General features: G+C 48.4%; 1 protein-coding gene across 2 annotated transcripts in view; it reads left to right on the top strand.

Moving 5' to 3' along the window:
- The window catches only part of NBEAL1 (neurobeachin like 1), a 978,461-nt gene that overhangs the window by 601,209 nt on the left and 352,775 nt on the right, over positions 1–24,477 (top strand). The gene's annotated exons all lie outside the window — the stretch shown is intronic.

Genomic DNA, 24,477 nt, shown 5'->3' with positions numbered 1-24,477 from the left:
CCTGCCCCCCAAAAATCTTACACAATTTAGTATGGACAATAGCTCCTCCACTTACTGGGTTATGAAATACCACCATCAACCGGTTACTACCCTCCTGAGTGGAAAAAGGCCTCCATGCTGCCATTGGTTAAGAAACCTTTGCTGGACCCAAATAAGATGAACTATCGTCGTTATCTCCCCTCCCCTTCTTGGAAAAAATTCTCGAGAAACATTTGAACATCGCAGTCTGAGTTTTTGGTGGTGAATGAAATTGTGGATTCTGCACAATTTGGCCTTAGACCAAATCACAGCACTGAATCGGATCTGGTAGTGGATACCAAAGAGCTAAGAAGTATTCTGGACAACAGGGGGAAGACTGTGATGATCCTTTTGTACGTAACCGCAGCCTTTGACACTGTGTGCTATTCTGTCCAGCTGGATTGCCTTACAGAGATTGGAACTGGTGGTTTAGCTATTGATCTTTTATGCTCTTTCCTCTCCGACAGGGAACAATTAGTGGATGTGGGTGAATCTGTATCTTTGCCTTTTTCATTGCTGTGTGTAGTCCGTCAGGGGTTGGCACTCTCTTTAACATTTATGTTGCCCCTAGACAAGGTTAGTCCGCACATTTGGCTTCTCATCAGTTGCACACGCTAATGCCACACAAATTGTTGTCAATTTCTCATGCAGCTTAGGTAAGAGAGGGTGCTGCAATGTAAAGCATGATTCCGTTTGTGTCCAGTAAAACGGGGAGAGGGAGGGGGTGAGAGATGGGGCCCATAGCGGTCGTCGCTTGAAGCCTGGCCGTGTTCGGTGAAGGACATGGGTACATGGATAGGAGCCAAGGGATTGGGACAGAGATACGGGGGTGAGGTTGGATAGAGGCTCCATCGCCTATGTTGGAGTGGGCTGTTTCACTGTGAGAGTTCAGCCCAGCGTAGTAGCAGAGTATCTTCAAAGAGCTGTAAAGCACGAAGGCACGGGGGTGAAGCGACAGCGTTCTAATGTGGAGAGATGCTCTTGCAGTGGTTGCCATACATGCTTGAATTTGGCTTCAGTGTGTAATACAACAAGTTGAAAGCTCCATTGCCATTGGGTTCCAGAGGCGAGTGAACCATAGCGAGATGGACAAGGTCGAAGGCTTCTTCCACTACAAAGCAATGGTTTGTTTGGCTGCACCTACCATGTGTAGGATCAGGTGCCAGTCAGCGTGTGTTGAAGCTTTGAGAGATTGGGGTTGGATCCCTAGAATAGTTACCTGCCGCCTATTCTGTATGGGGAACCCTACCGTGTGTCTGATGTGGCTCAGCACCTCCTTCCAAAAGAGAGTTAGAAATGGCAAGGCCACCAGATATGGATGAAAGAGCCTATGGTGCAATTGCATTGCTAACACAAGGGTGAGGAGGTGGGGAACAATCTCTGCTACGGTACAGATGTGTAATGCCAGCAGGTCATGACTTTATAGGCAGTTTCACGCTGAAAGATGCTTCCATAAATCCTAGGGATGTCTCTCCAAAGCTGTTCCACTGACCCAAGAGAATAACATTTGGTGTGTCTGAGTGTCACTGCGTATGATAAGGGTGGAGGGACATAGGGTTGGAGTGTTGTAGGACCTGGTATGTGCTCAAAATCAGTCCCCACGAGCCATCGTAATAACGCACTAGTATCTCGAAGGAGGTGAGCTGGCACGTGGCCCCTTGTGTATTAGTGGGTGTGGATAGCCAGTGTCTGAGCTGATCATGCGACATTCCCCTTCGACTTAGAAGGAGTGGGGTTGCAGGGTTGGAGGAGAATTAGGGTTCCGGGCCAATGGTTTGTTGGGAGAGGGGAAGGAGGTGAGACCCATAGTGGTGGCAAGATTGTCTCATATGTCTAAAAACCGTTCTTGTAGGGATGGTAATGTAGGCGCTGCATGGTCTTAATCGCTTTGGTAGCCAGGCCAAGTCCCAAAGAGGTCTGCTTGCCACCGCACTACCCATATGAAACCAATGCTTTTCGCTTTCGTCAACCACCCGCTCCGAGATGTAGCGCACGTGCGCCGCCTAGTAGTAAACAAGAGGATTGGGACAGGCAAGCACACCCGAGCCCTGAGTAGCATGAGTATCCTATTGGGAACCTCGGCCGACCCTTTCCCCAGATTAAGGAGTTCACGTCCATTTGGAGGCTTTTAATAGATGTTTGGCGAATGGGTGTAAGGTGCGTTTGAAAAAGATAAAGCACTTTCGGAATTATTGACATCTTCACTGCGTTAAGTAGACCAAGCCACGACATGGGGAGCGACTTTCAATGCCTCAGATCTTCCAGGACAGAGCGCCGGCATTCCGGCCAATTAGCTTGAGAACATGAGACCAGTACAGAAGTCACATTAAGACCCAGGTATCGGATCGAGTGGGTTGCCCATTGGAACGGAGTGAGTAATTGCAGCTCAAGGACCTCCTGTGGCAAGATTGTTAGATTCAGCGCTGGCGATTTAGCTGTGTTAATCTTGAGGTCCGAAATTTGTTCAAACGTGTGAAGGAGTGAGATCTGTTTAGGGAAAGATTCCCAGGGATTGGTCAAAGTGAGTAGGTCATCTGCAAATAGCGCGACTTTATGGTCGTCGCCGTCATAGGGAATACTCTTGATGTTAGACGACCGACGAATAGCTATCGCCAGGGGTTCCACTGCTAGGGCAAAAAGTAGGGGGAAGAGCAGGCAGCTCTGTCGGGTAACTCTGTGGATGTGTAAATACTTTGGGGGAAAGGAGCCTGTTAACCCAGATTTGCGTGTTGAGGGCAACGTAAGATGCCATTATCTGGGATACCATGATTGGTCCAAGCCCCATTCTCAGCAGGACCGCTCTGAGAAAGGTCGAGTCCACCCTATCAAAAGCTTTTTCTCAGCGCCTAGAGAGAGGAGACAAGCTGGAATGTCCCATTGCTGGACCTTCTCCACCAAGTGGGCCAGACGTGGGTGTTGCCTGCCCTTTGGCGCTGGCATATAAACCCGACCTGGTCTGGGTTTATCAGGCCTTGTAGGTATGGCACCAATCGGTTTGCCAGGAGTTTGATATAGATCTTGCCATCTGTTTTGAGGAGGAAGATGGGGCGGTAGGATGCGCAGAGCTTGGGTATAAGAAGTATCTCGGCTATGGTCATCGTGAGTGTCAAGTTGGTGTTGTCAGAGAAAGATTTGAACAGGTTGAGGATGTGGTCCTGTATTGGGGGTAAAAACAAGTGATAGAAGGAAACCCTAAGCCCGTCTGGGCCCGGGGCCTTGCTCACCGGTAGGTCTTGCCATGTCCGATGCACTTCAGCCAGTGTGAATGGGACCTCCAGATTTTGTGTATGAGTGGGTTTGAGAGGTGACCATGGGCAGGAAGCGAGGAAGGGACCTGCCTCTCCATGTGATGGATCGCCTTGGCTATATAGGGTGCAATAGAATGTATGAAAGGCCTACCATTTGTCAGTTTCAGAGGTGGCCCACGTGCCATCAGAGGTGGGCCACGTGCCGTTTTTAACCTTGGAGGTATGGGCACGGGAGATTCGGGTGCAGATTCGGTGGGCCAGAAGGGAGATGACCTTGTTCCCTCCTTCGTAATATTTTTGTTTCAGTGTGAGGAGTGAGCATTCCGCTTTGTTCACCCGCTTCGCCTGCAGTTGGCCATGAAGTGCTTCTTATGCCATCGCGAGTGCTCCGCATGATCTAAGCGTTCCAAGGCCTTGATGTCCCTGGATAGCCGAGTTTCCACCAGCCAGGCTTGCCAGATACGGGCAATTAAGATTGAGGTAATAGTGCCACGGATGCTCGCCTTAAAGCGTTGCCCATCACTATTGGGTAGGGCATTCGCCTCAAAATAGGCTTGGGTCTCTCACCGGATCTCTGCAACATTGACCATACCGTGTAAAATGTGAGGGGGGGATGCTGCATTGATGCCCTTCAGGGTCATCTCAAGTTGTACATGGTCCGAGATAGATATGTCAGAGATGCTCACTGATTCAATGGTCAAGATAAGTGAGTGCGATAAAAAGAAATAGTCAACTCTTGAATACAAGCGGTGGACATGGGAGAAAAAGGTGTAGTCTTGTGCATCTGGCAACTTATAGCGCCAAGTGTCTACCAAGCCCAGGGCTGTGATCTCTCTTCAGTGCCGCTGACATCGCCCCGCGCCTTGAAAGGTAGTCGTACTGTGATCCAACTCAGGATCCCACGCCAGATTGAAGTCCCCCCCTCCCCCCACCACCACCTCATGAGCATCTATCCATCCTCTTGTGAAGCAAGGTCCTTGAGGAGGTTTCTAATGTATGTGTCTTAGGATTGGTTGGGGGTGTAGACGTTAATCAAGATAGGGGTTCTGGTGTTAATTTGGGTTTTAATTTTGAGGTAGTTTTCCTCCCTGTCTCGTGTCACTTGAGTCCCCTGCAGATTAAGACCCACCTTGAGGAAAATAGTGACCCCTGCCGTGTTTTATAAAGAGGACGCACAGTATTGGGTTGGGTATTTGAGATGTGCCACCCCCCAGGTTCACCCCCTTCAAAAGCACAATGCCCTGACACACAGAGGAACAGTCGAAAGATGAGCCTCAGCGTCTCCCCAGATGCCAGAGTGGGGAGCAAAGTAGGCAGGAGGCCCCACAGCGAGATCCAGGCAACTTGTTAGTATACTGTGGACGAACTCATTGGTTTTTTTTTGGCTTCCGGGTTGGAACGAGTCGGCGCACTGAGCACAGGTTGAAGAGTGCAGCGTGTTGTGTCCTGCTGGACACAGTCTAGTGTTTCTGCCAGCCACTCCCCCGAGGGCTGGCCCACACACACACACACCCTCACCCATCCAACACGGACGTCACCAGTCAGGTGACCCCGCTAATAAAAGGGCCCGAGTGCACGTGCTCGTGGCTAGTCACCAGTACAGTATTCCGGCGTCCGTGTGGTCCTTCCAACAACATGTGGGCCTAGGGCCCAGAACATAACACTGGCGACGAGCGGGATTTCCCCGCGTGTGCAGCCTCCGTTTACACGGTGTTTTGTAAGGGTAATGTGTACTGCCCGTGTCAAGGGCACCCCCTGCAGAAGCTGAGAAGATCGCCGGGAGACCCGCGGGGCATGTGCAGAGCTCCGGGGTGAAGAAGATAAGCGGGAGCCCACCCCGCATGTAAGCTGCCTCAAAACCTGCCGGGCGTGAGGTGTGCCCGTGAGTTAAAGGCAGTGCAGCGAGAGAAAACACCCCTGCCTCACCAGCGTCACTGCAGAGGGCGACGATACCGCACCTACACGCTGGCTCTCCATTGCCGGCAGGAAAGGACAATGCACCAGTCACTGCGGCGCAAGAGGTATGACTTTCTTCCCTCTGCCTACTGAGGTGCCTGTCATTTTTCGCTGCCTGGCGCCATCTGCCGCGGAGTGCAAGGAGGAAGCGGCGCCCTCCCCAAGATGAGTGGCGAAACCCAGAGTGAGTGTGGTCCAAGCAAGAGCGTTTCCCCAGTGAGGAGCACGATCAGCGTAGATGTTCGCTGCCCGTCGTGTCTGCCGATCCCATGCGGAGGAGAAGAGAGACACTAATTTCCCTGCCGCGTGTGGTCATGCTGCGGTAGAAGGAGATGGTGCCCAACCCGCAGGTGAGCGCGGCCACAAAAGGAAACCTGAGTTTCTGTGGAATGCTCTGTGGGGGACGAGAGCGGCATGCTGGCCGTGCATGCGGGAGGAAGTGGTGTCAAAGAAGCCTGTCACATCACGTCAGGGTGGTGAAACCCCCATATGTCTGGACACATGCAGTCAATGTAAGGCCTGGTGTGCCCAGCCTCAAAAACAAAAATAAACTTACCGGCACGGCTGAGCAGCGACCACCAATCGACAGCATTCCCTTCTGCCTGCCCCAACGATGCCCCTGTGGGCAGAATGAAGTGCAGCAACAACGAAGTCATCGAGGTTCCATGGAAAGGGAAAACGGCCGCCGGCCGCAATAACATGCCCTGCAGCGCCACCTAGTGACCATTCCGCGTTACCGCACCCGCTAAGGAGGGAAAAGATAGAACACAGTACTTGACCAGGACGCACTGCTGGGTCACACAGATGCTGCAAAGGGAGACGCAGCCCATGGTCATTTTGCGAGGTGAAAGGAAAAAAAAAAGTCAAATAAAGTGCTGCAGAGGAGAACCTGCACAGGGGAAGACAAAGTGGAATGAGAGGATGCCAGCCCCACCAATACGGCTTCCATACATAATACCACCTCACTTGAGGCAGAGGCTATGAGGAACAGCGAGCATAGGTGCTGAGAGCCTCACAAGCCCCTGGTGACCGACTAGTGCCACTGCTGCACTGGAACAGTGGTTTTACAACAATAGCACATCTCGTTTTGCAAAGCAGACTGCACTAGAGGCTGAAGCAGCAACAGCAAAGTACTAGTCAAAGGGGAAACACACCCTCACTGGGCCTTCCTAACGGTTGTAGAGGGGAAGAGACTGAGTCGTTACAGAGAGAGCCTAGATGCAAGGGATAGAGACAATGCATCCCTTAATGAATGGCACAGCACCAAGCAAGTGTGCAGCAACACAGGAACAGCTGCTACAGTTCTATGAGAAGAAAAGACAGCCAAGGAAGCTATCCCAGCAGTGAAGAGGAAACTGACCGGACTAGGAAACAATAAAGCTAATGAAGACACAGCGCGCAGAAGAGTCCCCCAGGCCGGTGGAGAGAAGAAGAGACCCCGAGGCCGGTGGAGAGAAGAAGAGATCCCGAGGCCGGTGGAGGGAGAAGAAGAGACCCCCCAGGCTGGTGGAGAGAAGAAGAGACCCCCAGGCCAGTGGACAGAGTGAGAGACCCCCAGGCTAGTGGAGAGATAAGAGAACCCCCAGGCCGGTGGAGAGAAGAAGAGTCCCCCAGGCCGGTGGAGAGAAGAAGAGTCCCCCAGGCCGGTGGAGAGAAGAAGAGTCCCCCAGGCCGGTGGAGAGAAGAAGAGTCCCCCAGGCCGGTGGAGAGAAGAAGAGTCCCCCAGGCCGGTGGAGAGAAGAAGAGTCCCCCAGGCCGGTGGAGAGAGTGAGAGACCCCCAGGCTGGTGGAGAGAGAAGAAGAGACCCCCCAGGCTGGTGGAGAGAAGAAGAGACCCCCAGGCCAGTGGACAGAGTGAGAGACCCCCAGGCTGGTGGAGAGATAAGAGAACCCCCAGGCCGGTGGAGAGAAGAAGAGTCCCCCAGGCCGGTGGAGAGAAGAAGAGTCCCCCAGGTCGGTGGAGAAAGAGAGAGAGCCCCGACCAGGAGAGAGAAGCACCCTGCTGCTATGCACACAGAGCCACCCTGATGCCACTACCAATGTCTTCAGTCAGAGAATTACCTACCCTGGAAAGCTGAAAGTGTAGTGAACCGAGAGAAGAAGCCACGCAACAGTGACAAGCTCTAATGAGAAATGCGAGCTTTGTGGCAAGTGATCACCACAGCAAAAAAAAAAAAAAGCAAGTATATGCGAGCTTTGTGGCAAGTGATCACCACAGCAAAAAAAAAAAAAAAAAGAAAAAGCAAGTATACAGCGCCACTGCTGCCAGAGCAGAGGCAAGGAAAAGAGGAGACGGAAGGGCGATAACCCGCCATCTGCAAAGCACCAAGGAAATTCCCAGAAGGGAGAGGGCCCTGTGTGGCCCGAAAGCAGGAGGAAGAGAGATCGTAATCACCCCACCTGCACCAACGTCGCCCAGCAGTGGGCCACAGATTATTCAGAGAGTGCCCCCAATACTGCCTTACGACTGTGGTGTGCAACAGTCCGTTGCAGGCAGGAGGAGAGTCCAGCACTCCGAGTGGCGCGTCACCACTACTGACGCAAGAAAAGGGAGATGCTTACCTCCCATAGCAACCCTACATCACAGCCGTAATATACGGATCCCTCACAGCACGCCTACTTTCACTACCGTCCCTGAAATTGGCGGACGCACCTGAGAAGACGCCCCGTCCTATCTGACAGGTCCGGACCGGTGAGAGGTCTATGGTGGGAGCAAATACACAGCTCAGAGAACACGACGGAGTGAGCAGCCTTCTCGCCACATCTTAAGAAAAGCTACGGAGTGGAGAAATATAGGACGGTAAAGGTCCTATTACAAGAAAGCAGACGACAACTGGTGCGCAGTGGAAGTCAACAAAGGGACTCCGTTCACCAGAGTGCACCTTCTAACACACGCCAGCCACTGGGGTGCGGGGACGTCATTTTCCTCAGTGACCGTCAGCCACCTGTCGCCGGCTGCGTAAAGAAAAGGGCATCCCTGTTCTACTTACACAAATGCCAAATCAGAAGAGCTGCACCAAGTGTACGACGAGTATCATGACTGCCAAGATTCGCCAGTCATCCCTACTCACTGCCAGTTATCACCAGATGTGGTGCGAGTTGTCTCATGGCATCCACTCCATCATCTGTCATGTGCATCACCACCATCATTGGAGCATCAAGTACAACAACTGGAGTCCTACACCACTTGCCAGAACAATCAACGATCCGAAAATACAGTGACCATCTGTTTAACCGGCGCATGTCCTGATCCTTGTAGAGAGAGCATGTTTCTGACTAAGACACATCCACCCCTGAAGTTTGCACGAGTGACGAGGCAGTGGCTCCAGAGTCAGAGCCCATATGCAGTCCCGGGGCAACTCGTCTAAGGGGCCTCCCACAGCGTGAGAGATGGACTTTACTGTGCCTCACCAATGGATTCCAGGAAGTACCCAGGCCATCCAACCCAGAATTTCAACAGGACACAGAAGGCCAAGACTGTCGTCAAAGGGTCAAGCGACACAATCGTCTGGTGTGTTACAGTGGACTCATCTATACGCTCCTGATGCACCCATGTTGAACAATAAGACAATGATTGCCTCACAGCAAGAGTACGCTGGACCGATAAACATCACGTAGGTGGACCATCCCTCAACTGAAGCGAAGCTGAAAGGTCCGGATTTCAGCAGCATCGTGTTTCATCCCCAGATATACCTGGTTAAAGTATGGACATGTGCAAAGATGTCCGGGTGCTCCCAGCTGCACCTGTCCACCGTTGTCCTGCGAACTACAGCTCTGAACTGTGGGACTTCCATTATTTTAGTTGTTTTCTCATTCATTCCCATAGGTTGGACTTTTTGTTTGTTGTTTTTCGTTTTATTAAAATTTGGGAGGAATGTTGTGTCCTGCTGGACACAGTCTAGTGTTTCTGCCAGCCACTCCCCCGAGGGCTGGCCCACACACACACACCCTCACCCATCCAACACGGACGTCACCAGTCAGGTGACCCCGCTAATAAAAGGGCCCGAGTGCACGTGCTCGTGGCTAGTCACCAGTACAGTATTCCGGCGTCCGTGTGGTCCTTCCAACAACATGTGGGCCTAGGGCCCAGAACATAACACAGCGGACGGACGGACGGACGGCGGACTGGACAGGGCTGGGGCAGAGGGCGAGCAGTTCCAGCTCCAACAGCAGTCGGCAGTCCCAAGAGGCCCCCAGCAGCCCCCAGCAGCTCCGTGGCTCCCGGGCAGCGGCCCCACCCTTGTCCCTGGCGCAATCCGAACTTCTAGCCTCTGACTTCGGGCTGCAGGCTCCCACGGCGTCAGCAGCATCAGCGGTATTTACTTTTATTTCTTCTTTCCGGGCGGAGTGGGGCCTCGACACTTTCCCGCATTTCCCCACAAATGTTACATACGCCACACATACCGCGCTGAGCAGTAGCAGAGGCAGCAGTGCAGTATTTGTTTGTGGCTTCATCACAGGGGGTCTAATGGAAAACACAGACCCAGCAGCTCCTTTGAAAATACTCCTCGTTCCATTGCAGCTTCTGTGTCGACGGGGGGAGTGGGCGCTGTTTCAACGCACGGCATTGCCCCCACATTGCCCCATTTATACTTATACTGTGGGAGAGATTTGGACACTGTCGGGCTGTTGGACATTGTACTGGGGCAAACAGTGAACAGTGAACAGCATACAGCATGCAGAGCATACAGAGCAGCGAGCGTGACTGCCTATAGAGGCGGTTGCAGAGTGTTGAGCCCAGCAGACCGCGAACAAAAGCGACCTAACTAGGTTGGGTGCGGCTAGCGGTCAACTTGAGTGCCCTGCTCTTGCTCTTAACTGTTTCTCAACTGTTTTTGAAGAGCGCATGCTGGGGTGGAAAGCACAAAAAAAGGTCCTTCCAAGCTATACTCAAGCTATACTTAAGACATGAGATCAGGGAGAATAAGAAACGAGGTGAAGCCAAAGAAAAGAATTTGCCAAAATAGTAGGAAGACCACCAAGACCAGCAAAAGTGCCCCTGTCTATTTTCAAAGAAGCTACACATTTGGAAACAAGCTTGGAATTACTGTCATCAATGCCACCAATATCGCCAACACTATCATTGCCAAAGAAAAAGTCAGCAGGGAGAAACAAAAAAATCTGACTTTCTAATCTCCCCTAACCTCCGAGCCCAGGCAAGTGTAACCATAACAACTAGAACCCAGGACTTAATCACGAAATTGTGGGCTCTACGAGGACTTGCAACCACACCGGTCATGGCGAGCGCACAAACCAATATTCCATTGGAAGACAGCTCTAGCACCCCAAACATTTTCAAAACAATCGGCAACCAACTAACCGTGACATCCCAGATAAACTCAATTGAAAAAACGCAAAGGCCATAAAGGAGCCCAACAACAGAAGTACAAGTCGCAAACATAAAGAGGCGCTCCGTAAGTTTTTGGGTACTCCCCTGTCTCCATGAGGTAGATTCAGGTGAAGACCGGGCATGTGTCACTTTCAGCGGCATGGCGGACGGGATTAGCAAGAGTGGCAAACACCAACAAGCTTCAGAAATTCAGGAAACTCAGGAATGCCTGATAAGCTCATTCGGGCCAAAAAGGGCACCCCTGATGGCAAAATCCTTGTTTTTCACCCAAAGTGAGCAGCCAACGACGGGGCTTCTTTATGATTACGACCACATACGATACTCTCACAAATAAAGACAGGACCAGGGACCTGTTTCATAGTCCACTCAAGACATGATCAACCTACAAAGCCCAGATCGGGGTCAGGATTCTCCGTACAACCAAACCTAAGCCTCAGCCTAGGCTTGATGGGAGACCCTAAGGACAACTCCAAGATCAATTCGGGAAGTAATTTTCATCTCAGCCCACGACCTGACGTAAATAATACAGATCATTTTTCACCTTCACAAGCTCCGTTATGGTCTCCATTCATCAACATAATGGAAACCATCTCATCCGCATTATTCCAACACTCAGAAAAGCTAGAGTTACAAGTAGATCTCCTGCAAGCTCTCACGCTACACATCTCTGGCATAGAACAAAAAATACAAACATTAAACTCAATAATCGAGCGGGTGCAGAAAGATCCCCATACAACGTACCATGAGTGCCAATGTTCATGCACTGTACATCAACTAAAATACATTCCGGAGATTTTGATAGACATATTAGCAGAAGTAAAAAAAAAAGAAAACAATGTCAACATCTGCCGAAAGTTTTCCAACTAACATAGCGACGACCCAACTGGATCTCACCCCATCATTGGGCACTCAAAAAAACACGGAGGCATCGGATGGCATCCTAAGAGACTCAAACTCAGAAACACAGCCAGACATCAAACAATACGTCTATATTAAGTAATCATCGAAATAATCAGATTGGTGATCCCTGCGACGATCTCGCGCCAGACGCAGCAGCCTCAAAACCACAGCAAGAAAATTTGAACAATCCCTTAACCAAACGGGAACGTAAGAGACCGAGAAAGTCAGGACAAAATAAGCAAAAGAGACGCCAAGCCATATCACAGATCGCTTTTCAAGTGGCACTGAGTCAACCTGGGCTTAGTGAACATCAAAGGAACCCAAACGAACTAAGTCCAGGGAATAGGAAATTGGAAGCTAAGACAAGTAAGCATAATATTGAAAATGCGGCTGAACTGAGACCCCAATCACAAAATCATAACATTAACAGTTGCCCTTTTGATCCAATAGCAACGCAGACAACTAACTACAAAGATCACCGGCAACCGCTTATTACCAAAAAAGAACAAGATAAGGACGGTAATTTCTGGCAAAATCCACGAGTTGAACAACAAAGTATTTTTCAGTACATCCCCAAACAAGTAAAATCTCAAACTAGCAATATAGTGGTATGTTCGCAACAACTCCCAACACCCAGCGATAGGATAGCTAATCACATAAATTACTGTCCCTCACCAGCAAACCAAGATAGATTGCTAGAAACAAAACCAAACACAAATGATCAAGCGGTGGAAAAAATAACAGAGGGGACCATGCCAGCAGGAGACATCATAAGCTATCGAGTAAATCGCTTGCAAAGCAACTAAGGCCAAACCTGCCTAGAAGGCATTGTAAAGTTAGAACTAATCCCACATTACCCATCAAAAGGAAACCATGACATCTTAAATCGTAGTGCAATATTAAGATTGGCAAATGCAATAGAAACGTTAAAACACCCAAATACAACCCATATAGAAAGCGTTCAGTTCAAAACTTCTCCAAATGCCAAAGGAAGAGAAATGACAGTCGTAACCTGGAGTGACCCCAAAAATTATAACAGATGTATGGAACCACAGAGACCTTTTCGCTAAATGGGGAATCAAAATAAGAACTAAAGAAACTGAAAAATATCCCGGGCCTTTAAGTCTCCCGAAAAAGAATCAAGATCAGCACTGGATAGTGGAATACTCTAGGGGCAGTAGGCCCTACAGCAAATGCCCACGAGAGTTGGACAAACCTACATATCGTTCATCAAGTGTCACCTCAAGTAGCATCTGAAGTAGCAAGCCATGCCCGAAAAGTACTTTTTTCAACCACTCGGGACATGCAGACAAAGACAGCATGAAAAAGTAAACTACTAATGTGTTCGTGGAATAGCAATGGCCTTGGCAATAAGGCAAACGAAGAAGATATGCAAACCTTCTTAAACAAATTTGACATACTCCTATTCCAGGAAACTTGGTCCTTGTCACCCACGCCGATCAATGGTTTTAAAGAATTTCAGCAACAAGCCTCCAAAGTCAAAGCAACAGGCAGACCATCGGGTGGTCTGTCAATATATTTAAGTACAAGTATACCATGGTCCTATGAGTCGATTGACCTGGGACAAACGTGGATTCAATGTATAAAAATGTCACTATCACAAAATGTACCTCACGGGCAGCGACACAACAACGAGGAAAAGCTTTTAATCATATGCAATGCATATATTCACCCAGCGTCAAAAACAAAACAAGAGAATATTATGACCGTCAAAGCATTGATCAAATCACTGCAACTAACCTTCCCGCAAGCAGGAATTGCGTTGTCTGGCGACTTTAATATGTTCCTCCTTCAAGTGGACCAGGTACAAAAGAAGACGCAAATTAATTTCAAAGGGAAAAAGATTCCCTCAGTAATCACAAATCATCAGAAAAATGATCGACATGGCCAACTGTGCACCTCAATATTAGACGACACAGGGATGATAACTCTAAATAGCCGCTTCCCGCAAGACCAACCAGCGAGACCAACTAGAATATCCAAGCAGACACATTCGGTCATAGATTACATAATAGTGGACATTGAGTCACTACATTTGATCTGTGGTTACCAAATAATGCATAAACTAGAGAGTGACCACAGTCCTCAGTTAATTGACTTTCATACGCACATATCAAAAGCAGAGGAATGCAAAAGCATGTCCATCAAGTCCGTACAATCTAAAGAGGCTCGTATGGAATGGTAAAAATGCTGGTGAAATAATGAAAAATGTACCGTTGGTCCCACAAGAACAAAATCTGAAACAGCCATGGGCAACCTGGGTGTACATGATCACGATGTTAATCTCCAAATTTCCCTCAAAGGAAAGACACAATGAGAACAATTCAAGGTCAACAACAACAGAGCCCTTAGGCTCCTTATTAGTGAAAAAAAGGGCATTTAACTGAGAATTGAGAAAACTAAGTGGAAATGCACGGAATACAAATATTCTAGAGGCAGACTGGATAGCCCATCTAACCAAAAGTAACATGAATAAAAATATTAACTACCAAGTCTTGAATACAGATAATAACGTAGTGCTTCAAACAAAAAGAGACAACTTAGAAAATCCATCTGAGGAAAACTGGATTCGAACTTCCCAGGTCGAAAAGGTAATAAAAAACCTTAGATCTAGTGGAGCCCATGGCCCAAATGGCTTACCGAACGGACTCTTCAAACAAGACAAATCATTCTGGGCAGAATTTCTCACTCCACTATTTAACTATGCTTTTCAAACAAATAGTATACCAGTGTCTTGGAGAGGTAGAATTCTGCACCCGATAGTTAAAGCGGGCGCAAGGTCGGACCCTGCGAACTTTAGGCTAATCTCCCTAATTGACGTAGATGCTAAAATATACGCGTCAAACCTCCTGATAGCTCTGGAAGAATGGGTCTCCTTCAACAAGATCATCCCAGTCACACAGACAGGCTTCAGACCCGGTACAAATACGTTGTCCAATCTTTTGGCCTTGAATCTTCTCGTAGAAAATGTCATACAAAAATCAACTAAATTGTACACCTGCTTTATTGACCTAAAAGCAGCATTTGACATGGTACCAAGGGAACAGCTGTGGGAAAAAATGGCAAACTTGGGTGTTACTTCACCACTACTACGGGCCATAGTCGATCTGTATACATCTACTTGGGTCCGGATAAAACTGGCCAATGGATAAAGTACCACAGCAAGGATTCCAACATATACCGGCTTAAAGCAGGGATGCGTACTGGCACCTAGTCTCTTCAACATCTTTAGTGCAGACTTAGATAGGAGGCTATCAGAAGTGCAAGGTGACACTCAGAAAATCGCAAACTGCAAGATAAAAAGTCTGCAGTACGCAGACGATATTGTCTTATGCAGTCAGAAGCCAGTGGGACTCCAGCGCTTGATTAGAAAATTAGTGGAATATACCAAGGAACATGAGTTGTCTTTCAGCTACAAGAAAACCAAGGTTGTGTGTTTTTCTGCAAAATCGGCGCCCAATAGGGGAAAGTACCAGTGGTATGCAGCAGGAAATAGAATTGAGCAAAGCTCTTCCTACAAATATCTGGGCGTAGTGGTTGACACAAGGTTCACACTTAAAGACCACTTAAACACCAGAAAAGCTCAAGCACACAAATTACGATTTGCACTGAACACGCTAAAACAGAAACTAAAGTGTCCATCCAACTAAAAGTCACAGCTGCCAAGTTCCTCCCAACGCTTACTTATGGCTCCGAACTATACAAGGGACAAGATGCCAACTTCTTGAACATATTGCAATCAGGATTATTTAAACAAGTCTTCCGGATTCCGCAGCATATATCTCAAGCCCAGGTTCGTTTGGAATTCGGGTTATTAAATCAACATCCGATCAGACAAGCCACAGTAATAAAGATGTGTTGGAAATTAAAGGCAGCACTTGAGGACTCTTTGTTGGGGCACTGCTGGACAGAAATAAAGAATCAACCCAAAGGAGGAAAAGCTTGGCACACCACTCTCGAGCAAGCATTGACAACACTTGACATGCACGACGCTTGGAATTCAGACCACAGTTATAATGCATTAAAAAAAATAATTAACAACGCAGCAAAGCAAAAGGCCTGGATAATGGATAAAGTTGTCCTATCAAAGAAAAGACATGGTTGGATGGTCTTATCCTCATATGAGATGCGAGCACCCCAACCGTACCTCGTTCAGCACGTCACTTCATCAACCCAGCACCAGCTACTGTTGATCAGGTTGGGAGCTTTTACCACAAAAGATCAGCTCCCAAAATGGAAACAGTCATGGCCAACAATGCTTTGCCGACTTTGTGGCCAAGCCGAAGAGTCTCTCATTCACCTAGTGTGTATCTGCCCAGCTGTGAATAAGCTGAGAAGGCAATACATACTCCACGCACTTCGCGTTTCGCAAATTAGATCTTGTTGACCAGCCATCATGCAACTATTGAATTGCCATTCACTTCAGACCTCTTGTAGGGCAACCAAATTTCTGCAGAAAGTCAGCTTATTATTGTCTAAATCCAACATATAGCGCCAACGGTAAGTGTTCTAATGGCACCAAAATGGACAGTAATACCAGCCATTTGCACATAACTTTCAAACAGGAGAGAGGCGATTGCGCACTTTTAGAAATTAACTTGTTTAAAAAAAAAAATATTTTTAGCAAGACTTTAAGCACCGATCAAGCGGACAAATTATGATGAATTCTGAACATTGTGAAACTGACATACCTGCCTCTTTTATTCTTTACTTTTTAAACATAAACGTTGATTGCAATCTTATTGACAAATTTGAATGTGTTTTTTTTGTAATGGTTTTTATTAACTACATGCAATAAAAACTTTGCTTACTTAGGCTAATGCGCTTTAGGTACCTCCAGGGTGCAGTCAGGCAGCAAAGTCCTATGGCTGCATGGAAGTGGGAGGCGGGAGGCAGACCCCATGCCGGTCCCCTCGACAGGTGGATGCAGGCCCTGAAGAGGCCGGGTTCTCCACAGGGGTCCAACCCGATCATCTACTAGCATCTGGGAGGCGGGGGGTAAGCACTCTCTGCCCGATAATGCAGCCGATCACCCCACCCCACCCCACTCCAGGGGACCCACGCTGGCAATTAGGTCAAGAGTGCTCCTCCACAAGATTCAGGCCCACTGCGGCCACTAAACTGATGCAGAAAGGCCTGAAAGTGAGACGGGGCTCCAAGTCTGCGACCGGTGTAGAAGCGGGGGTGGATGAGCCCAAGGCAATCTCTCCAAGGAATGTGCACCAACCCATGGTAGGCCCGGATTTCTGTGGGGGTTCCCAGGCCCACGCAGCATCAGCCCTCCATACGTGCAAATTAGGACCTGATTCCCGATAGTACAGCCTATCACCCCCCCCCCCCCCCCCCCCCGCTCTGCAGGGTCCACGCAACAGTCCATTGTGGAGATATGTGCTCGCTTGAGATCTCACCTCATTATCGGCCACGACAGTGTCTCGGCTGCAGACTCAGATGTAGGGCGTGTGGGCCTCTGGCAGACCTTGCCCGGGCCGTACCACACCCTGACAGCAGCAGATCCCTTCGGAGCCCCGTTGTTGGGGGGGGGAGGGGGAGTTAGAGGGGGACAGCACTGCACCCCGGCCCTCGACCGCCGTCAGCCCAGGGGATGAGGGGGCCCTTGGTTCACCGCCACTCCTCCATGTGCTCCACAAAGATTCCCCCTGGCCCAGTCACCAGCACGCTCAGGTGGGCGAGACCGGCGCCAGACACAGGGCTCACAAGATGGTGTCAATGGCCCGTCCGGGCAGGCCGCACCCATATTCAGGCGGGGTGGCAACAAGGGGAAGCCATGTCCAACCCCCAAGCCCGGGCAGCCGCCGTTTAACCCAGAGGGGGCCCAAAGTGGGTCAGGAGTCAGCCCCGGGCCTTCAGGGGCCACGCCGCCACAATCGTGTCCGAACCCAAAATGGCGGGTCCAGCCGCTCTCAATCCACAGGCCTTTGTGTTCCAGCTGGTTACCTCGCTCCAGGAGCTCCCGGGCGCCTGTAAGTTGTGCCAGGTGATGGGCTAGAGTGGGGTCGGCCCCTGGCTCCCAGGTCCCAACCCAGAAGGATAAGTATGGGCCAGCTGCAGGAGAGCAGGGCATTGCAAGGCACGCCATACTCCATCGGCAGCCAGGGCACTCCCGCTATCCCAGATTTAATCAGGGTCTGGAGCATGAATGGCAAGTCAAATTGATCGTTTGCCTTTTTACCATCAGAAGAGAGTAAATCAGTGCTTAGCCCATCTCTCTTTGCCTTGTGTATGGGGTCCACAGTCTTGTAACTATTTCTGCTCCTTGTCTCGATCTGACATTCACTACGTGGTGCCCAGGTATAAGATATGGAAGAAGGCAATCATTTTGTCGAGTCTAGCTGCAGTCGATAGGCACTACAGTCTGCAATGTTTGCCCCATTACATTTTGTGGTCATCCCACACGTGCACATACCCTGCTCATCTCTTTGCTGCTTTTGTCCTCTTATCTGCCTAGCAACTATTTATCCTGACCTAACATTTTAATGCAATATCCCTGAGCTTGGGGTTGGATAGGGTCTCAATATATGGAAAATATCTTCATCTCTCCAACCTTTTGACAGAAATTGAGTGGAAGACTGTTCCCTTAAATATCGCTGGTCCTCCTTTCTAGCACAGTTATATGTGAGTGTGTATAGCTCTAGTTTGGAGATCTGCAGCCCCTGCTTCCACTAGTCCGACTTTATTGACAGCCTATTGCAAATTTAATTCAGCACTTGTCTCACTTGGGTAGCCCATTTCAACCCACTGTTCTCAGCCACCAAATGTTTATAGAGGTATGATATTTTGGGAATACCTTCCCTTGTTGATTAATCTCTGCCAGAATTTCAGTGTGGCTACAAACCCCAAATAACTCCATGCCGTAAGCTGGTTCTCCACCCTTATAGCTTAAACCATAGCGGAAGGTGGTGATGGAGGAGTCTTTTCAAAAATGTACCCTCTTCCCAATCCGATTTGCCACCCAAGGTTAGTACTTTCAACCCATACAGGAGTTGAGGGCAGACCATTGCTTTGTAGGCAGACAATATGGGGCATAGGGAAGGCCCGCCATACTTCTGACCGAATTCTTTTAACCCCATACCGAGGTCAATGCAATAGTTTTTAGTGATTCAATATGATCTATCTAATTCAATGTATCAAATCACATGCCCGAATATTTGTATTTTTCAACTAAATCCACTAGGTTCTCATCCAGGTACCAATTAAACCCTCCCTTTCCTTTCCCCAACTACATTATTTTAGTCTTGTCTAGGTTGACAGTGAGCTTTTTACTTGTACAATAATTCTTTTGTAGCCCATCTTCTCTCAAGTCCATTATCACCAAATCATTGTTGTAGTAAGCATGAAGCACAGGTACAGTTCATCTTAGGACAAAAGCCTTTTACTTCCTTTAAAGTGTTCGTTAGGTCGGCCAAAAATGTATAATAGGGAAGCCCAAACACGTCCTTGTCAAAGACCATTCTTAATCTGTATTTTCTTTGCTAAGGTGCCTACAGTATCTAATATCACCTGAGCCCAATTCTGACTATGTAACTCTTGAAGGAATAAGAGAATAAGAGAAGAACCTTGTGAATTCCAAGCCTCCTCAGCATTACCCACAATAAGATTCGGTCTACTAGGTCGAAGGCGGTGCAGAAATCAACAAAACAGATCAATTGCCTTCCTTCGATCTATTGATTTCCTTGCCATCCCCCATAGAATAAAACAGTGATCGATAGTTGAGTGGCTTTCTATGAACCCACCTTGTTCAATGGAAATAATGTTATTTTCTTCCGCCCAGATCTTCATCAAGCCTAACAGAGAAAACTTTCTCCACCCCATCTAGTGGCTAATTAAGTGTTAATACTTAGGCAGCGCAGCATCGTCCATCTTAGAAATCAGCCTAAATATTGCACCTTTCCAACTTACTGGGAAACGCCTCAAGGCATTTTGAAAGATTACGTGAAAGCTTACCAACCAGTCCACGTTGTTTCTTCTTATTACTTCAGGGTGGTTGTCCGGCTCTGCCGCCTTGGTTAGCTTAAGGGCCTGGATAGTTTATTTTATCCTCTTAAATGAGAAATTTAACCCAGTCTCATTGCCCACCTCAAAATTTATCTTCGGGCCCGCCTCATCATCATCACTTCTATATATATTACTCAGGTGGTTAATCCAGTCATCTTCATCTACTAGGCATCTAATACCAATTTCCAAATTTTCCTGATATTATTTGTTCCAATCACCTCAACTTGGTTTGCCAATTTTCTTCTTTCTCAACATGTTCTTATATTACATTTTTGCAGCGCAGAGGTTACCACCTAGTACCGGGTAATACTCTTTCTTGAGCAATCTCTCCCATTTTCGTATTTTTAGTTTTAACCTCCCACAATCCTTATGAAACCAGCCCTCCTCGTACCCTGAATCGCATGCACAAACAAAAGTTGAAAGAATCAGGAAACAAAAGTCAGGCAATGTGATAACCAGTCTGAGCAAACTCTTTTGCACTTTTTTTTTTGTAAATTGCACAGTTTAATACGAAAGCGCTCTTTTAAGCTGTTTCTTCGCAAACTGGGATTTTCCCTGCGCAGAGTAGCCCTGCTTTATTTGCAGTTTTCAAATTCGCCTGAAGTCTGTTTTTATGTCTGTGCTTTTCTGTGCTTTTCTGAAACTGGCTATACAGAATACAAAAACAATGATAGATTAAATTGTCTATTGACTCCCTTTGGTATTTACGCTTGATGACGAATGGATGTTTTTTTCATTTAAGTTTTACGGAATGTAATTTACATGCATAATTTATATGCAAATTTCATGAGGCAAGACACAAGTTTTATTATTTGGTGTGCTTCTAATACTCAGGAGAACAAAAGGGAGAGTAGCAGACCATTTTAAAATTGTGGAGGCATACACTTTGACATCTTAGTTTTAATGGTATCATTTATCTTTTCCACAACTCCTATCAATTGTGGATGATAACTACAGAGGAACGTTTGTTCAATCTGAAGTGCTGTACATAATAATTTAATGATCTCATTTTTTAAAAAGAGTTCAATGATCTGTCTCTGTCGCAGCTGGCAAGCCAAACCATTGGTATTAATACTTTCAACAAGAGTTTGGCCACAGTTATGCTATCAATTCTCCTGGTTGGATAGGCTTTGAACCATCTAGAAAACAAGCAACCACAAAAACATATTTAAGCACATTACGAACAGGCATTTCAATGAAGTCTGCTTGAAGTCTAATTAATGGTCCTTCTGATTTTTTTGTGGCCAGTGTACCTCCTATAGGCAGCCACCGTGAGGGGTAAAAGGAGGTTCCATAGACTCACCAAACATCCTCCTGCAGGAGGATGCAGTTACTCACGTTTGTGAATGCCCTGGGGGCAGTGCATAGATTGTAATAGGGTGCACTGTCCCTGTTTGTATCCAGCCCACCCTTTGAAAGATGTGATGTGGTACAAAAAGAGAAAGTGAAGCCTTTGGGTATACGGACCCAGGTGTCTACATTGATGAACTTGGGAGTTAGGACTATGGGTACAAAGCGCCCCCTCCTCCAAACAACTAATCTGGAGAGAAATGAGTAGCTTGTACTTTAAAGTGCTCCATCTTGACTGCAGCAAACCTACATTTGCACTGTGTGACAATTACTTTGTTGTTTGCAAAGGAGTAGATCACTGTGGTTCACTTTATCCTGTTAACTTTGCACATGCAGGAGGTAACATGTAGGAAGGTGGAATCTCAGTACATGGTTGCCCCCACTTATTTCCTGGTGTTTTGCTGGTTTTCGACTTAGTTTGGCTGAGATCCTGCTGTTCAGGACCCCACCCTATCGGCTTTCCCCTTTAAATTGATTACCAGTACTTTAGATACACTCCTGATTGGATTCTGGGGTACCCTTATAAGTCCCTAGTATATGGTATACTATGTACCCAGGGCATAGGTACCCCAGAGGCATACCAGGGGTTGCAGCATGTATTGTGCCTGGGAACCCTTCCAAAATGACACCACAGGTCTGCTTCTGCAACCTGGGTAAGGGGATGTATACACCCCTTACTGAGATATAGGTTCACTATATCTTTCCATATCACTTCACATGTAAACCTATCAGTCACCCCTATGGCAGGCCTTAACAATCCTGAAGGCAGGGTGCTGGGTTTCATGTGAGAGGGTGCCCATGCATGTGCAGAGCCCCTCTGCAGCTTTCGGAACCTTTATTCCGGGGTTGTTTGTGATGCAGCCAAACCATATACTCTTAAGTGCATTATAACCAAACGTTAAATGCTAACTTTGGAATGGCTGCATGGAAACATGTCATGTTTGGTATCAAACACTTTGGAATCATACCCCCACACCAGTAACTGGTGTGGGAGTATGATACCACCCTTCTAGAGGGAGAGACATGACAGCACCGGTATACCTGTGTGGGAGGGCAGGTTTGATATGCAGACGAGGAGGCTGTATATATTTTCCAAATGAGGTAGTTTTATTTTCTTTAGTGGCAATAAGAGGTAGTGAATAAACAGTTCCTTTTGGTTCTCCTCCTGTTGCTCCCTGAGCTGGACCCAAAGGTGATGTCGAACCCGCAGGGTGGGACTCTTCTTCGTCGCTAGTATCGAGGTCTCCCCGGAGGCTCATAGGAGGAAAGAGAAAAATGAGCCGTCAGTTCTGTGCTTGTTTATACTCTTTTGGGTAGTTTTATTCTAACCGTCACCACACCCGGAAGTGCTCTATGGGATTCTCTTGTCCTTAAGGGTGCGCGGGATGCGAGCGTGCATAAAAGAAAAGAAAAACAACAAAAAACAACTGTGACCTTATCCGGTCTGATAGTTAAGTGAATTCTTTCGTCTCAGGGGAATCAGTAACACCAAGAGAGGTTTTTTAGGGTCACGCTGAGAACGGTCGTCTTTATGGCCAAGGCACGTTCTACTCAATAAGAGGCTAAGGAGAAATATCTATGGGTCATACGGGTCAGGCACTTTCTTTTACCCCCCCTCCCTCTCTCCTCTCCTCCCTTCAATCCCTGGGGACGCTTGTACTCACAGGCTCCGCCGCAACTCTCCAGAGTTGCGGCCGCTCTCCAGCATCCTCCATCGGACACCACCACTCCTCGCACCACTGCTCGTCCGGGTCTCCGACATCGCCGCCTTCTCTCCACGCGTCCTGGTGTTAGTCTCCGCCTTCCGCCGCCGTTGTACAGGGTCCGCTTTCTCTCTCTTGCTCTTCGCGTTGTTCTCCGTCTTCTCTACCGCTGTTCTGCCACCCACGCTCTCTGCTACCGCCCTCTTTCATTGGCTCTGGGAGACAACTTCCTGGGTCGAACCCGCCTACTTCCGACGGCTCCCGGATCTCCTTCTGTGGAGAGACAGGGGGGTTGTATGGGTAATGCAGTCTTTGGCATTCCCGTTTTCCTGTAAGACCGGGAGGATGGCGTGGACTACGAAATGAACCCTCCCCGGGTGTTCTATGGGTATGTCCGTCCTGCAATCTCTCACAACCTGGTACAAATTTAACAGAGCCCTGGCATCACAAAATGGATGCTGCAGCCACAGACACGAGTCTGCCCTCCTGCTGCTGGACAATAGGTTTCCTGTCACAGGGAGGTGTGACCACCTCCCAGACAGGCTTTAGTGTATTGGGGCTGGGTGGGTGCACTTCAAGAGTGCTTTGAAGTCTGCACTGGGGGCACATTTGGTGCCCCTGTGCATAGTCCAGCTCAAACCGGTTGAAGGGGCTACCAGCCCCTGCTCTGGCGTGTAACTGGACAAAGGAAATGGGTGTAGCCACCCCTCTTTCCTGACCCTCCCATAGGTAGGTCCCTAGATTTTGTCCCATCCCTTCCTTGGGTATAAGATTAGGAACCCCTAGCTACAGGACTTTAGATTTACCTGGACGAAACTCTGATACATAATCCTGGAACTTCAACGATCTACAAGGCACTAGATGACTGAAGAATCTCCCTTGGAGTAAAGGAGTTACTCCCCTGCAAGGCAGGCACCTAAGACGCATCTGACCGGTTTGCATCTCCGAGCTTCTGCCGGACTCTGAAGAATTTGCAAAACAGGAGGTGGGTTCCCAGACTTCCCAGAGGCCGACCCGAGCTCCCCGCAAAGTTGAGAAACGTAGACCTCGTGGGGACCGTGGAACCGGAACCCCTGGACACCGTGCACATTTGCAAGTGCATGTGCTTCTCTTTTATCATTGAGGCTATGCTTTGGGCTACTTGTAGTCCACACCACGAGAAGTGTCTCCACCGAAGATTACTGGCCTACACTCAGAGTGTCCCGTGGGCTGGTATTGTGTGATTCCTCTCGAGGTCCCTTCGCGATCCCTGGTCCGTCAACCGGTGGGTCCCTGTGAAGGAAAATCTAACTTTAATTGGGCTTCCCTGGTTGCTCCAGACGTGCCCTGACTCTCCATCGCTTGGGGAGTCCCCAGGACCTTGCTGGTCCGCACCGAAGCATCTTTTCTCTTCCTGCGTGGGTTGCTGTTGCCAAGGCTTGTTGGGTTTAATCCGAGCACTGACATCGCAGCACTCAACATCCTTCGTGGGACAGCTCGATTCCAGCTCCTGGTCGTCGTCGACGCCTCCTGGTCCTTGTGGCTGCGGAGTCAAGCTTCACCTCTTCGCACCTGAAACAACTACATCGGTGGGCATTCGTCTATCGTGCCCCTGGTCACTGGCAAGTGACCCAGACTCTGTCCCCTCTGCTTTCAGGTTCTTCTGATCTTCGATCCAGGCTTCGATCACACCGGACACTTTTCTTCTTCCCGACAGCAGCACTTTGCAGCAGATCAATTGAAATCGATGATTCCCAACACCATTTGACACCTATGCACCCGGATTCCCTGGGTGAGGTAACTCGAGTACTCTAGTGCTCCTGTGGGTGTTGGCCCTAGAACCCCCTAAGTCTAAAGGGATTTGTTCAAAGTCCTCTTCTAATTGTCCTTAACTTCTAAAATTCCCACTGCGACTTTCCCATAGAATAGTACGGGGATC

Source organism: Triturus cristatus, chromosome 3_2 (genome assembly GCF_964204655.1).
Source record: "Triturus cristatus chromosome 3_2, aTriCri1.1, whole genome shotgun sequence".
Lineage (NCBI taxonomy): Eukaryota > Metazoa > Chordata > Amphibia > Caudata > Salamandridae > Triturus > Triturus cristatus.
This window is presented reverse-complemented; position numbering and strand designations above follow the sequence as displayed.